The sequence below is a fragment of the Leopardus geoffroyi genome, chromosome B1 (assembly GCF_018350155.1).
Source record: "Leopardus geoffroyi isolate Oge1 chromosome B1, O.geoffroyi_Oge1_pat1.0, whole genome shotgun sequence".
NCBI lineage: Eukaryota > Metazoa > Chordata > Mammalia > Carnivora > Felidae > Leopardus > Leopardus geoffroyi.
In genome coordinates, this window is record NC_059327.1 from 186,599,030 (window position 1) to 186,615,065 (window position 16,036).

Genomic DNA, 16,036 nt, shown 5'->3' on the forward strand with positions numbered 1-16,036 from the left:
CCTTCATTCAGCATTGAAATAATTATGTTGTGTTATCTACCAGTGACTGCTGGGCAGCTAGGATGCTGTAGGCATCATGAGGACAGGGACTGTGTCAGTTAGAACCACTTTGTGTTCCTGAAACACCTGATAGCCAAAAACATATCTTGGAAATCTACAAATGAATAAAAGAAGAAAAGAATGAATAAAGCCAAATAAAACATGGCCATTGACTTGAAACAGCTTAAATATGTATTGAGGCCTTCTTTCCTGTTTTTTTTTTTAAGATATTATAAAGAATTTAAGTAATATGTCTGCTGCATTTACTGAGGACTCTATTTTGCCTAATCATATTTTTAAGTAAAATGAATTGTTCTTCTGCCTTGTCATCTCCAAACAGATAAACTGTGCTTTTTCATATATATCTTCTGTTGATATTTCCTATGACTCAGTGGCATTTGTTTTTGTTTGTTTGTTTCTTGTTTTGTTTTGTCTTGTTTTAACGATATTTTTGTCCTAGGTCAGCTCTTCCGACTGAAGGCAATACCTGTAGGGTTTTATAAGTTCTAAACCCAATTTGTTAGGTAAGGAGGAAGGCTATTTAATCAGGAGTAAACATTATAAATGGCTTATCTTAGGTAATAAATTCTTATTATATAAGGTTTCTTTGGATTTCCTTGTTGGTTTTGCTCTTTTATTCAGGATAGCATTTTGAAAATGATTCTTGAGAAGGAACATCATTGGGGAGTCTGGGTGGCTCAGTTGGTTAAGCATCCAAATCTTGATTTTGGCTCGGGTCGTGATCTCACTAACCATGATATCAAGCTCTGCATCGGGCTCTGCACTGACAGCACAGAGTCCGCTTGGGATTCTCTCTCTCCCTCTGTTTCTACCCCTCCCTTGATCGTGTGCACGCGCGCTCTCTCTCTCTCAAAATAAATAAATAAATAAATAAAAGGAAAATCGTTAGAAAAATAGCAGGAAATACTTATGTAATATTTCATGGTGCCCATCACGCCCAGTACGTTACTTCTTACCACACTGTTGTAGGGCAGCTATCTTTGCTGTCCGGTTGATGGCACTGGGGACCCAAAGCCCAAATGCCTCTCCAAGAATATAGGTTAGTAAGGGGCAGGTTTAGAACGTGAATCTGGTCTTGGGAGACCACAGCTCTTAAGATTTTGACTACTACTTTGGAAACTGTCACAGGGGACATGCCATCAATAGCAACAGCAGCAACTTGAGAGGCCTTGGATTCATGTTTCAGAAATATTGAACTACCGAATGCTCTTTCAGGGGCAGACTGAACAGCAATGAATGCTATAATGGCACAGAACTATTTCTCTGTCAGTTGCTAAAGCCTGGTATTTTCCTCTTCTGCCTGGAGGTGAAAGGATCTACTTCAGGGCCGCCCTTAGCTGCTACCATCAGATCTTTCACCTCCGAACAGATTGCGGTTGGCTGACTTCATCCCGACAAACAGACCTGGAAAGTTTGTTTACAACCATTGATGTCACCTGGGGCAGAGAGGACTCCCCGAGGGGAGCATCCCTGTGGTTCCTCCTTTCCTTCCACACGTTGCTGTGGAGTCTCAGGCAAACTGTCATCGTTCTTATATAGGATGTTATTGTCTGTTTGATCTTGTGGGGTGATTTGAGGGAGAAATACATCCAAGTGAAGGATTCAACCATAAAAGGGTAGTACAAATTCAGTAAATATTGTTTGATTGACTTAATCTGAGGTGCATGTATCTTTAGCATTACATTTTTATCTAATGCTTCCTCAAAGCACATAGGTATTATGCTACGTTCACTTCTGGTAACCTTAGGGGATAGATAGCCATGGCAGATTTCACAGCTGCCAATTTACAGATGAGGACATTAAGGCCTAATAAAGCCAGATTCTAAGCCAGGGCCCCAAAGTTGAGTAGACCTGGACTGACTTTGGTTAATTACATAGTCACACGTGAGCTTCCTCTCTTGTCCCTTTTATCACACACCATACACGTTTTTACAGTTTTATATTTGTATGTTACAAATACAAAAATGCTCATTGTAAAAAGATTAGGAAAAAATTCCATTAAGGTCATCTCAAGTTACAGTTCCTTATAATACTTTGGAGTTTATTCTTTCAAATGGCTTCTGGTATGCATGCCTAGGTCATGGGCTTAACAAGTGCTCCTGGCTAACTTTCTTGATTGATTTAATGCTATTTAATGGGTATGTTTCACTTTAATGACATACATCTATGCCATCATTTTCATGGATGTAGAGTGTCATGGTGTGGCTTCTACTGGACGTCTTCTTCCTTTAAGCTCAAGCTTTCGTAGCCTGACCAGCCTATGGTCATAGTAGGTAGGGTCTTGGTTGGTAGGTGTCCCTGCCATCTGCCAAAGAGATCTGTTTGAGGGACTTATAAGTACTAAGGAAGCATTGGAGAAACATACTGATAGGCACAAATGAAGGGGTTCAAAGGTCGAAGCTCCCAGCTACAAGAGGGTAATCGAGGCAAGAATTGGGGCCCAGGAAAGAAAGCCTTCATAGTAAAGAGGACTGCCTTGATATGTACCAGCTGAAGATGGAACATACAGATTCTAACATTTTATGATAGAAGACATGGGTTTCAGGTGTCGCAATGTGAGACAGCTGGTCTACCCTGATGGGAAAGCCGTCTCAGCTTTAGCCCATAAGATAGATTGTGGCAAATATAGTCACCTTCCCTCAAAGACTGTACCATTCACTCTTTTATAGGAGTAATTCTCAGTCCTGGTTCCCATTAGAGTCCTACCAGGGGAGCTTCTAAAAATACTAACTCCGTCCTCCAAAGAGACTGATTTAATTGCTCTGGGCTAGGGGTAGGAGTGGAGGGCAAGCATAAATAATTTTTTGAATGCTCAAAGTTTAATATGTAGCCAAAACTGAGACTCGTGGCTTTATAGGCATCTTCCGCTTGGTATAAAAGATGGTCAGCAGGAAACTTTTCTTTGCGTGAAGTTTTTGTACTAAGAAACTATATTTTCAACAATTTAGGGATTTAAGTGTTTCTAAGTTATTCCACCCCTTTTCTAAGAAAAATATCTATGCTCTGCTTCCCTAAATAAATCAGATTTTTAAAAACTATTTGACTTTCCATAAATAAATGTGGACTTTGTATTGTTTTATCCGTTTATTTCTTCCTCACAGTTGTTTATTTTGTTTACAGTAATTTATTTTGTCAATCATCTGCCTTTCCTGTTAGAATAAAGCTCTGTGAGGGCAGGAAGTTTTAGCTGTTTTGTTCATTGCTAGATCAGTGTCATGAATGCCTAGTGCACAGTAGGTACTCAACAAATATTTAATGTTTTTTGATGACAGTTTGATGTGCAAATCATGATTCCTTTTTTTTTTTAAGTTTATTTATTTTGAGAGAGAAATGGATCACACAAGCTGGGGAGGGGCAGAGAGAGAGGGAGAGAGAGAGAATCCCAAGCAGGCTCCGTGCTGTCAGTGCAGAGCCTGATGTGGGGCTTCAACTCATGAACTGTAAGATCATGACCTGAGCCGAAGTCAAGAGCCACACGCTTAACTGACTGAGCCACCCAGGTGCCCCTCATGATTCCTATTTTCAAGAAGGTTATGCACAAACACACAAGAAGGTTAGGCACAAATGCACATGATTCCTATTTTCAAGAACGTTACACACAAACATGGAACTTTGTTACAGTCCAGGATTTCTAGAGAGGTCTGCACTGGGAACTTCCCATGTGCAATATTCTAAACAGTGTAGAGGCCTACAGAAGAAAAATGTCAAATGTAAGAGAAAGATTCTTTGCTAGTATTTCCTTTTATTCCCCAGGGAAGCAACGTGGCATAGTAGAAAGACGAGGGAGCCCATAGGCCCCAAACAAATGCAGATTTAGATCAGTTCCGAACTGACCTTGAGAAAGTCTGTTTAACACTTTATTTATCTGTCTTCTCATCTCCAAAAATCATACAGTTGGATGAGTTGACTTTTTGGCTCTCCCTCTTCAGTATTTCAGTGACTACATCCTATCATTATGTGAGCCTATTGTTAAATGACTTTTTTCTCCTTTTATTGTCCTGTAACTCTTGAATTTTTATCCAGTTTGGTTTGTACTTCCTTTGTCATTTTCCGCGTTGTTACAGGCACCTGTGCCTCCTTAATCCAGTGATCAAGGTCACTTTAATAAATGTCCCCTTGTGTGTTATTAGCCACTTAGTCTAACTGGGTGTCATATGCTACCCTACTGTGTGTGTTCACCACATATGCATGCAAATCGCTGAGAATCATGAGTGATTCTGCATCAAGAACTGACTCAGTATAAAGTATTTAAAGATTCCTCACGAAGGGTATACTCATTCTGGTATTAAGAGAAGCTCAGTTTCTAAATCCTAGGAGATTGCAGCCTTACTCAGATGCTTTGGAAACCTAGACCCGTGTGGAATACTTAGATACAAGGTCATTGAGACTGCTCGTATTGTATTCGTTTGGCAAGTATTTACTGACAACCCACTATTCTGTTCAGAACACTTTAGTAGGAAATGGAAGTTGCTCAAGGAGTCGAAGACCCAATCCCGGGCTCCAAATGGCTCCTATTCTCTTGGCGGAAGGGCCCTGCACGGCCCAGAGGATTACCAGGAAGCACACTGATTTCCTTCACCCTAGATGTCCCCACAGAGAGGACAGCCTTGCCTCTGAATAGCTCCTAACCACCTTGAGACAATTTTCTCTCATTTTAATGCCATTGCCAGATTATTGCAAGTAATCAGATCATTTGATGTCGCCTGAATCTTGGCGTCCCCAACCTTAATATACCATGTACGTCCAGGTGCCAGGGATCTGCAGCTGCGTGGTTGGCACCCATCTTGGGGTCCTAAGCCTTCATGAGCCAATAGCATTGGCCTCTGTAATAATACCTTCTAAGCACTTCTCTGGGACAGGAAATACACTATCGTATAGAGAATTTATTGGTTGTAATGGGAAATCCTTACAAAATGTCTTACAGAGTCAGCCTAAAAAACATGCTTATGCCCAGGGTTAATATAATCTGCTAATTTGCCACAATAAAATTTTATGTGTCGTTTATAGGATAGGCCTTCTTCTGACATCCTGGTGCCGCTGTTCTGATTGATCAGTGCTCATGTGTAATGTTTGTTAAATATTTTCAAGATCACTTCCCTCCCACGTATACCAATATGTGAACTCTGAAAATGTTAATGTCTTCCTCACTGCAAGTTCTCAGCTCAGGACTTTTATACTTTTCCTTTCTCTGCCTAGAACATTCTATCACGGCTTGCTGCTTCAAATGCTATCATCTTGTCTGTCTCTCTGTGTATATATCAGTATATATACATAAACATTATTGGATGTATATATTTTGCTATCAAGTACGCATACACACATATTCTATTCTTATGTTATGTTTTGTGTATATATATGCAAAACGTATTATTATGTTATATAATAACATAATAATTGTATGAAATTATATATTATTATATGTACTCTACATGTTATAGAGTACATATATTATATACCCTCTATGTTATAGAGTACATATATTATATACTCTATATTATCTCTCTCTATATGTGTATGTATACATTGCCTATCTATTTATCTATCTTTGGAAAGGGCTCATTTGTTTATTATCTGCCTTCCTGCCTCCACCAAAGTAAAACGTAGGTTCCTAGAAAACAGATTATAGCATATAGTAGGCACTCAATAAATAGGTATAAGTAATCAAAATATATGTACATAAATATAGTATAGGTCTGCATGTGTGTACGTGAATGGCGAATGCATCAAATGCGGATATCATGGTTCAGCTTGGTATGGATTTCAGGTGATCAGTCCATGTGATAAACATGCAAACAGCCAGTGATTATGTCAAACTGCATCTGTTAACTCCAACATATCAGCCTTAACAAGTAACTGGTAGACAGTGACCTTTACACCAGTTGTAAGGATTTTTGAGCATTCTGAGCATTTTGAGGCCACACTTAAAATCTCTATATTGTGTAGGCTTATTGTGTAGAATGGTCTTCCCTTTTCCCTTCATTTGTTCATATCCTGTGCCAACTCAGTCTACTTTCAATGTTCTCTCCCTTATAGTATTTTCCCAGTAAATCCATTTTTGTGTGTCACTTATTTTGAACGAAACCTAGTGTATAAGGACTATAATAATGACAATGATAGTCCTTGCTATCTCCCAGGCACTGTGCTACATGATTTTCATGGATTTGTTCAAAATAAGCCCTCAACTGACGTCTTATTATTATAACGCCCTTCTCAGACATGAAATCTGAGACACAGAGACGTTAAGTAACTTACTGAAGGTTACGCACCTTGTAAGTGATGAACTCAGGATCCAAACATAAGCGGTCTAACTTCAGAGTCTATATTTTGCCTCACCGCCTCTGTCATAATAACATAAAACTTGTATAAGGCTTTTATGCACTTCTTGAGCTTTAAAAAATCTGAAGAAGTCTAGAAGTGTTTAAGAACCCTGTGAAACTATATAGAAGAAAACCCTCAAGAACCAGTTAGCATGTAGTCTATGTAATCAAAGAGACTACAAAACCAAAATGAACTTTATGATAATGATGATGGTAAGAATATGTTGAAGAAAGAGGAGAATGATTGGCAATAAAAAGAGTGAAATGCCATCGGACTAATCAAAAAGAAATTCCGGGAGTAAATAACCAGTAAGTTATAATCAACAAGGAAGCATTGACTATAAAACATCTGGGCACATAATGTAAGATATTGGAGATCAGAATTCACAGAGAGTAAATAAAACTATGTTATTAATGACTATTAAGAGCTGCTAGAGTTGCCTGTGTTAGTAGGGATAAGTCTAGCGCACATGGAGTCATAAATTCCAGTCATAAATTGATCTATACACTACTCAATGGCCACAAAACAGAAAATTACCCAGACCTGCATGATTCGGAAACTCTTGGGGTGCTTATCAAAACTGCAGAATCCTGGACTGTTCCTCCGGGATAACATTCTCAACTGGGGGCAGTTTTGCCTCCCAGCAAATGTTTGACAATATCTGGAGACGGTTTTGATTATTTTGATAATTAGAGAGATGCTACTGGCATCTAATAGGTAGAGGACAGGGCTGCGGCGAAACATCCTGAAATGCACAGGACAGCCCGTAACAATAAATCATCTGGCTCATAATGTCAAGAGTGTCAACGTCGAGAAACCCTGATCTAGAGGTTTTGATGTAGTGGTTTGTGATGAGACCTAGGAATCTGTATGTCTATTCGGGGATCTGTGTTATTCTTACAAAGGCTTTAGGAGCTTGAAGATAGATAGGCTTTGAGGTAGGGATAGGATATGAAGAAATGAAGGGAAATGGAAAGAACATTTTAATAGAAGGATGGATCCCACCCAGTAGGACTGAAGATAAGCTCCGTGGAACACTGGGCCAGCAATAAATACTGAGAAGCAATCTCAAAGCAATATCCTCTTTCTACATGGAAGGCCGTCAGGGGATGTAATTGCGGTTCCCCACCTTAGTTCTTATCTGTTGATAATTAACTCATTTTGTATCCTCTAATATGAATGTAGATTAGACTAGCGCATGCCCACTCTCATTTTTGTTCCATCAATTCGGTCATAAAATTCCAACATATAAAGAAAGGGAGTGAGAACAAGGTTTTATCAGATATACCTAGTTTGACAGCCAACCCTACCTCTTATCAGCTGCATGAATTTAGGAGCACCAATAGGGTCAATGGGGGGTTTAAATGAAATAGTATGTACGGGGAAATTAACTCCGCACTGGGCACATAGGAAGCACTCAGTAAAAGTCAGTTGCCACTTCATAGTATTTTTTTTTATTAAAATAAAATGTACTGGTAGTAGTATTTATGAAACTATTTAAATGAACAGAAAAAAATGTGAAGTTGAGGCTTAAGATGATGATCGGTATCTTATATCAATCTTAGCAACTGATTATTTTGTACTCTGTTTTGATCTAAGAGGATTGAGAAAATCCTGCTTCATAGAAACTAGTATTTGTAAATGGCTCCAGGTTTTAAGCTGCTCACCCTCACTTCTCAAGGTATTTTTTTTTAAATCCTGAGACCAACATAAAGTGATTCAGCATGGCAAGTTAATGCAGTGGTGGTCTCCACTGTGTTTATGATAGGAGAAATAACACATTTGGGTGTGCATGTTGCTTTCTAAAAACTCATTATATTGCTATATGAGCTCAATTATATAAATACATAAATATAGCGTATACTACAGCGTTTATTATCAGTCCTTATAGCACTTGCACTAACATCCACAGCTCCACGGACTACAGTTCGAAAAAGCCTCTGGCTACTATACATTCCCACTTTGTTGATGAGTGTGTTATACAGTAAGGAATAAAGAAGCTATCTCTAGTCCAGATAGATTCCATCCATTGTTTTCTCTTGATTAGTGAGCCTGGTGCTTCTGCATGGACAGATAGTAAGTTGGTCTGGCATGATTTTCTCTTCACAAACCATCTTGGCTCTTTGGAAATTTTGCAAATTAATTCCTTGATGATGCGTTGCAGGATCCTCCCAAACACCAGAGTTGGGGTGAATTAATCTCTCTGTTTACAAGACCTATCCCCACCTCTTCCTTTACAAAAAGTGTACATTATGTTGACGCCTACAATTTCAGGACTTTGGGGCTTAATTCAGAATCCGCCCCTCTGTAGTTCTGTTCAAATTTCCTTATCTCCCACTAAGAAAATATTGGCTGTTTGGCCTATCAGCTGATGTATGAGAATGAATGCAAGCTAATTTTAAATTATAGCCAAAGATGAACACCGTTTAATTAGATGGGGGTGGGAAAAGGTGGGAATTATGAACAACAATGACAACAACAACAAGAAAATGAAAAGGCACGTTATATTTTTAGGATTGGTTCAACATTTTCTTTGTGATGCTTATTCATTTTAAATAAGCATCTACTATATGCCAAGTGCCTTACTAGTGATCAGACAGGTCTCACGGTGCTTCTATTTTAGATAGACTAGGAACACGGTAAGTCAGTAAAATATATTGAGTTATAGAAGAAAGTGTCAAAAGGAAAAATAAAGTAAGGTAATGGATAGAACGTGCTTGGAGTAGTTGGAAAGGTCCATCTGAGAAAGTGACTTTTGGGTAAATGAAGGGATGAAGGGGCAAGTCTGCGGCCATCTGGTAGAAGAGCCTTCTAGTAAGAGGCAATGGCAGGGGCAGAGGCCTTGGAGCAGGAGAATGCCTGGCATTTCTGTAGAGTAGTACTAAGATCAGAGTCGTTGGAGAGGATTGGGACAGATAAATGGGGGCATTGACAGGGTCAGATGATGTAGGTCTAATATAGGGCAATCAACCATACATCTCAGACTCTGATAGTCTGGGTTAATACCCCAGTGATTGAGTATTTACATGCTCAAGAGTGTTCTGGCTTGGGTGCTCAATTACGTGGTGGTCCTAGGCTACTAGGTCACTCTTAGGATTTTAACTTTTAGAGACAAAGAGAAGACTTGGAAGGCCACATCAAAAGGGGGGCAGGCATGATTTAGATTTTATCAGGATCACTTCATCTTCTGGGGCTCCAGGGTGGCTCAGTTAAGCAGTGACTCTTGATTTCAGCTCAGGTCATGATCTCATGACTGGTGAGATCAAGCATCGTGTCAGGCTCCGTGCTGTCAGTGAATTGGGAAACTCTCTCTCTCTTTCTCTCTCTGCCCCTCCCCCTCTTGCACATTCACAGGTGCACAGGCTCTCTCTCTCCCCCTCTCTCTCAAAATAAGCAAATCAATATTTTTTTAGAAAAGGGATCCCTTTGTCTTCTGTGCTGATAATGGGCAATTGGGAGGGGGAGGCAAGAGGCAAGGGTGAAAACAGCGGAGCCAGTTGGGAACCTACCAGATTATTGTTTGGGCATGTGCACCGCAGCCAGAATTGAGTCATTTCTCTTGAGGCTGTGTAACTAGTTAGTGGTGCAGAAGGGACTTGGGTCAATTGTCTTGACTTTCACTCCCGTGTCCTTTACACAGAGCCCTGTTTCTTCAACCTGAGAACAAATTGCGTGCCGGACTAGATCTTTACAGGCCCATTAAGCCTCCTGTGTGGTAGTCCCACGTGGTTGCTTCCTCTTCATGTGGTGAGAAATGGACATGAAACATCTCCCTTCCCCCCTTCCAAATGATAGCTCATTTTGAAGCCTCAACCAAGATTTTCTTAAGCCTTTCTCTTGAACATCTGTATTTCCACCTTGGGCTCATGTAACGTCTTCAGAATAATGAATTCCACATGTTGGGGGCATGCTTATGAACTCATGGATGTGTGCTATAAGCTGATAGGTTGGATGGAGCCTAATACCGATGTGAACACACGTTATTTGGCTGCTTAAATAGGATCATAAATGTTAACAAAAACGAACTAGACTCCCACAGGTGTAAACATATCTATGGAGGGAAATCTTCAGTTTTGCTTATATTTCTTTTCATTTGGTTCTCGTTTTATTTTTACAGGAACTGTCTTCAGTTTTTGATCATTGCTTCCCTCAGTTATAGCGGATAACCGGGAGGAAGAGTACACGTGCTGATTACACACATATGTAGTCAACTGCGATGGAATATAGGAGAATACACTTAAGAGATTGAAATGCACATCTACATGAATTCTGTTTTAAATATGTGTACTTGAGATGCAAACTTTTGTGTGTTTGTGTTGGGGGCATGGTATCTATAGGCACATTTACATACATGGTATTCTTTTTTAAATTATTTTCTTAATGTTTATTTTTGGGAGACAAAGACCGAGTACAAGCAGGGGAGGGGCAGAGAGAGAGGGAGACACAGAATCCGAAGCAGGCTCCAGGCTCGGAGCTGTCAGCACAGAGCCTGATGCGGGGCTCGAACCCACGAAGTGCATGATCAATGACCTGGGCCGAAGTCGGACACTTTACCAACTGAGCCACCCAGGCGCCGCTACATACATGATATTTTAAGTAGCCTATATGTCCATGGAGAGTTACCCAAACAGTGAAATTAAAATTTGTGTTCTTTCTATTAACCATTGTATCAGTACAACTTTAAATTCCAGCAACTTTGGCATCCAACAGAGCAAATACAGTGTCACATAATGTGCTTGTCTTATCTCTTATGGGAATAAAATAGGGGAATAAGCAAATTCTCAGGGATATGTTAGAAATGAATAGATACAAAAGTATAAAAGAGAAAGAGAGTTGTTTGAGAGTGAGTATTCAAAATATTAACCTCTCCAGCAGAGGCTCAGACCCCTCAGAGCGGATGCATACAACAAACCATCAGTGACGTGGGATCTGTCCTGATTAAAATGCTTTAAAGAAAAAAAAAAAAAGCCAATAACCTCAAAGTCTAATTCAGTAGTCTAAGTCTGAATTGTTATTTTTTATTTCATTTCAAAAAAGAAGAAAGTATTATTTTTTAAATTTTAGTTCAGCTTTTTGCAAATCTTGAATCAAACTTTATACATTTAAACCAAAAATTATACATGTAAAAGTTTTTTTTTTTTTTTTTGTCTTTTTGTGCCTGAAACAGAAGTACAGAACATTATGTATGAAGATCCAGGAAAGGGACTCCTATGATCAATTGTATGTCTTATTTGAACCCCTGAATCTATCCTAAAAGTCACTTTTTCATTTATTTACTTCAACTCCCAGTTGGGGTCTAGTGGGACAAATAATCCAAAATAGTGGATAATCCAAAAATGTCATTTATATTTGGCCTCAGAATGCATTACCAGATGTTACTCTAGCAGATTTCCCTTCCTAATTAGGCCTCACTTAAAGGAGGAGTTAATTTTGTCTTCATTAGCTGCTTCCAAATCAGCGGGATGGGGCAAGGAGGAAGCTCAAGGCTTGCTGGGTATTTGGGAGGAAGCTGGCCCAGTGCTGAAAGTCGGTGGTAGATCGTGCTCAAAGAATGAAATTCAAATATGGGCAATCAAGATGATGGGCATATACACTGGAGATGTTTGTTGAGCACCTTCTTGGGGAATTCTCAGGCTTTTATCAATTCTTTTTGTCTCCCTATTAACCATGAGTGCAGAAAAAATTCTGTAATAGGAATTAGGCAGATAATGACCTAAAATTTTATATAGAAAAAAAAAAAATAGAGGCTCAGAGAGGTTAAGTGACCCCTCACATAGATTGATCTCGGAGTAAACAGTACCTAAGATACTGAAACTGATTAATGAATGATAAGGAGACCCCACTGTTTCCTTCTTATTGATGATTTGAATAATGAGGAAGCAAGAATTCTCCTGGCCTAATTCGCATTAAGAGAGCTAAGATAATGAAGCTGTGATTAAATGGCTATTAAACTATTTTTATCAAACAGAGATCAAGCGAGTGTGAGAATCTGGGGACGCAGAGTGTAATTGCAATTCTACAAGATGTGGAAAAAATTACTATCATAAGCAGGGCATGGTCCTTCCATAATAGCCTGCATTTAAAAATCTTTGGGATACCACATGCAGTTTTCGCTTCGCAGTTCTCCCTTCAGGTGTCGGTGAGCATCTCAGAGTCCCTCATTTCCTCCTTCATTTAGTAGATTTAGTCACTCTCTACGCACCTGGGCAAGCTGAATGCATGTCTGCCCCACCATGTGTAATCAGTTGGAAGATCCTTTTGCCAACTGCTCACAAGGGAAGCAGGCCCAGATATGACGTACTGGATCCCAAACTGCAGTCTCGAGGTGACTTTGAGCACTTGAAAGGAGCAGGATCGACCTTCCTTTAACTGTACCCTTTGAATGAGTTCACACTTAGTGCGGGTCAGATAGGGACCCAGCAGTCCCAACCAGCGATCGTAATGAAACTTCTGGTTTGTTGGAGGGTTTTGTTGTTGGTGACGAACGCTTCGGAATTGTTGAACTTTCTAAATGTTGGGTTGTTAGTATACATGTACGCCTGTCATCTGTCCCTGGAAATTCTTTACAACTTGAGTGAGTTTTTGTTGATGAGGCGTCTTTACTCCTGGAGCTCCCTTAGAGAGTGAGTGTCACAGTCACACAGACCTTTGTTCAGGCCGGAAGAATAGCACCAGACTTGCGTAAGGAGAGCCCAAGGTTGACACCCACCATGGGAAGAGCTGCCTGATAGGTACAGAGCTCCCCTGCGGAAATGCCCATCGGCCTGGGCTCTTTCCTTCCTTTCTCTACCTCTCTGCTTCCACCTGCAAGACTGAGCTCAGCTGTGTAGTTGTCGATCGCTACGGAACTGGTGACCCACTCTCTGCTTTTCTTTTCTTAACTTATATGGAGCTCATAAGTGTATTTTTGTAGGAATGGTAATTTCAAACGATTAGAAAGCAGTATCAGAGCAGAGTCTTTGAAGGGATATCTTGTAAAGTCACTTTACAACCTGATGTATTTCCATGCCCCGTCACCTGTGAACAGGCATGTGTTAGGAGGCCAGTGTGCTTCATCTGCAATGACTTTGATTTATTTGCTCTGTAAATTGGGACCGAAGCGATAATGGGAAGTGACATTAATTGTTTACCAGAATCCTTTTTGTCACATCCATTGCCTTCTCTGGAGTGTGTGACTGTTGAAACTCATGCTAAACTAATTGATATTGCCACAGTGAGGAGCAATGTCCACTCACCTTTATATACAGGAGTATGTGTTGAGCTTCAAGACGAAAATGTCATCAATAAATATTTTAATTTTCCCCCTGGTCTTCTATGATTAGACAAAACATGGAGAATTTGAAATAATAACACTTTCTTCTTCCATAATTCAAGAACAACTTGATTAAATGGTCTCCGAGCACCTGTCTGAGTCATCCGCATTCAGGGATGGTAATAAAGAGGTTTAATAATCATTTCTGATGAACACGGATTAAATAACGATTACAGTCCATACTGGTTGACTACCAGCCTGCCCTAGCTACCTACCCCAACACACACACACACACACGCGCACACTGCCAATCTTCCGTCCCACAACCCTCCCTCCCGTTGTGGTTCCAGTAGAGAGAATTTAAATGGCTGTAGTTTAATCAGATCTTGTAAATTAATTATGACATTATCAGGCTCCACTATTTCTGCCATTGTTTTTGATGTACATTCACCCGGGCTTTATTAAAGAAATTGGAGAAAACTAGTTAATTTAAGTGTTCTTTGTCATTCTGACTTGATTGGAATTATTGTAGTTTGTTTACACGAGGGATGGAACTAAGGCGCTATTGTATTATGTGATTGAAAGCAAATAGAGGCTTGTAGTGTTGCTGGAAAGCCAAACACAAAATTTAAATCGGGGTAAACAAAATTACTCATTTATTGGTAAACATTCTTAACTGTTTTTCTTGAGCTATTTTTGAACGCCATTGAAATAAGCCTTTCGGAAAATTGGGATACCTGGAAAAGAAGCCCAGTCCACTGAGTTGTGTGTGTGTGTGCGTGCTTGAGATATCTTCAAAGATTGTTTTTATTAGATAATATGCATACATTTACATTAATGTAAGTCTCGTGATTTTAGATGATTTAAAATAATATATATTTCATTTAAATATGACTTCTATTTAGGACAGATTAATAACCCGAATTTGGTTTTTTGTATGTGGGGGAATCTAAATTAAAAGAGGAGAGATTGGAATCTTTGGACACTAGGTTATGACCCTGGACAGAAACTGAGTGACAATCATTTCAGTATCTTTATTATTCAGATTACATGGACAGATCCAGAAGAATGGAGGCTGGGGATATGCTCACTAATGTTTTGTTATTAAATCAAGCAATTTGTTTTTGAAGAATTGGTCAGTTTTGGAAGAAGTGGTGCCATTTTGGAGTTAACATTTTACCCCTCTGATTAGGATTTACCTCCTGCGTTGGAGTCTTCAAACTCAGAGACTTGTCATTCTACCCCGTGTGCCCCAAACCACTTGACTCATAGCGTTAAGTCCAGGAGCATTAGAGAGATACATTATGCAAATGTAAGAAATGCTAGTGAAATCCACCGTGAGGACAAATGGCTCTTTTTGGGCCCTTGAATCCAAAAGAGAAAGAAGGCTGTAGTTTTATTCCTGGATGGGGGACTCCTCAGTAATGAAGGAAAACAATTTTTATGTGAAAATAGAATGTATACGTGATAAAGGCCTGCCTAATTTCTCTAGTAATACAATTTGATTTTCTGATTAGCTGTCTTATTCTGTGATTCTTGTAATTTTGTCAGGTCAATTAACTGGAGTTGAGTGCTAGAGAGAAAGGACGTGTGGGCACTGCTGGCTTCATTAGATGTCAGTAGCTTAGGTGCCTTTTGTAATAGAATCTGTGTGGGATAATTTAGCCGATATTGTTAATGTCATAGCATACAGAACTTAAAAAAAAAAAAGATTTATGAAGCAGGTCAAATTGGACAAACAATGTGAAGTGCTATCAGAAGGGGGGAAAAGTGATCTACACAACATACATTCTAGGTACTAAATGCAGATCAAGGAATTATTCAGCAAGGAAGCCATGATGATACCGTGTGCCAGCACTGGCCCTGGTTGCCCAGGTGCATGGGGTATAACACATTTTCCTCTAAACAAGGCGTATAAGCCCCAACTTGGGAGATCTTGAAAGTTTTTGTGCAGAGTCCTGAAATAAATAATCATCTTTTATAATACGTTATTTACACATTCTTCCCTTGCACTGGAAGGTTTATGAGGGCGAAGGTTGGTCTTTCTCTTTTTATCTCTAACACCAGGCATGGCCCTGGTGTTGTAGGTGTGCAGATGTTTATGGAATGAATACCTGAAGCTTAACTCTCCAAGGGTGTGTCGATGGGCATGATTGTGGCAGTTGGAGAAACGAGTTAGGATATGTTTTCAGGAGCCCCCATTCAGAGTAATGTTGCACTAGACTAGTACCCCAGCCGCAAGAAATGAATGCATTTGAGAGACGTTACAAAGCAAGACTCTACTTAATGACTGACCAGATAAAGAAGACCCGGGGTAGTTCTAGAGTTTGAGTCTGCAGAACTGTTACCCAAACTCAGGAAGTCAAGGGAAACAGCAGTTTGGTTGTGAAGGGGCCTGAGTTTGGG

The 16,036-nt window shown here is 39.7% G+C and overlaps 1 protein-coding gene across 5 annotated transcripts in view; it reads left to right on the forward strand.

Moving 5' to 3' along the window:
- PPARGC1A (PPARG coactivator 1 alpha) overlaps window positions 1-16,036 on the forward strand; it is a 655,796-nt gene that overhangs the window by 595,023 nt on the left and 44,737 nt on the right. The window lies entirely within an intron of this gene.